The 1216-nt window shown below is 36.3% G+C and overlaps 1 pseudogene; it reads right to left on the bottom strand.

Annotated features, from left to right (window-relative positions):
• On the bottom strand, positions 1 to 957 carry LOC148876027 (putative O-methyltransferase 3 pseudogene; annotated as a pseudogene).
• Between the last annotated feature and the right edge of the window lie 259 nt (positions 958 to 1216).

Here is a 1216-nt window from a genome sequence, read left to right on the forward strand (position 1 = left end):
TTGAAGTTTCTGAAGAAACATTAATGGTACCAAATGTTGTATTCTTAATTCAAATGGTTTGTATTAGAAAAAATATATTCTCATAGTATTTGTATTGACCAACCTAAAACGTTATAAGTAAATGCGCCAGTGGTGCCAAACACAACCTATGTCAATAGGGAAAAACCTCAATGAGGGACCTTAAGCCCAGTATGGGAATTATCTTATAGTGAGTGAAACCAGCCTCCACCAAGAGCTTCCCCAATTCTGTTTGCTTCTTTCTCTTCCAGTAACTAAACTCATCATCAACATATCAAACAAAAGCTGCGTTTCGGTTAACTCATGCTCCATTTTATTGTTACCTACCACCATATCTAATCAATTAATGAATAAATTACTTACCTTGAGCAAAACAACATCTGGATGGGGAATAAAATCAAACATGTCTCCTCCAACATAGTCTAGATTCTTGCTTCCAACCAAATTGAGCATCGACCGTTAGCCATGGCCTGGTTGAATGAGTTATTAAACTCAGATCTTGTTCCCCATAGTTCCAGAACGCCCTTCCATTTGTAGCCTCAAATGGCGTAGCCAATCCATTCCCTTGGAACCATCCACTCAAGAAGTGCCAGGGAGTTACAAGTACTAGATCAAGCACAGCTAATAAGAGTTGTGAAACATTCAAGGGATTATCCTTGAGGAGAAGCCTAGAAGGAGTGAGCACATACCCTTCTTATTCTTCCTCCTTTGGATACATGTAAACTCTGTGCATAACAAAGAAGCCAGAGTGCACCAACATGCGCATGAGGCAGTGAAGACAAGTAGTCCTTGATTGAGGGACACTAAGAGCCAAAGCTAACTCAGAGAGGAGCATGGGTTTTCCATGGATGTGGAGGACGTCTGGATGTGGTTTCATATATGAGCTTGAGCGTGAACCAGCATCTTTGCTTCTTCATTGTTAATGACAACCATTGCCATTTACCCCTCTATATTTAAATTTATTGATAAAAAATAAGGGCAAATAGGGTATTTGGTTATTGATATTAAATGAGTTGAAAAGAGGTAATTTTAATATATTCAATTTTCTCTCATTAAATCCAACATTTAAGGTATTAATTTGCATTCACCTTAATTGGACCATATAATTAAGGTTTTTTTTTTGCTTTTTCTCATCATTAAATTCTGTAATTAAATCCATACATAATAAATTAATAATTTCAATAACATAAAAACTTAT

This window comes from Nelumbo lutea, chromosome 1 (assembly GCF_056320005.1).
Source record: "Nelumbo lutea isolate HS-2025 chromosome 1, American lotus-T2T, whole genome shotgun sequence".
Classification (NCBI taxonomy): domain Eukaryota; kingdom Viridiplantae; phylum Streptophyta; class Magnoliopsida; order Proteales; family Nelumbonaceae; genus Nelumbo; species Nelumbo lutea.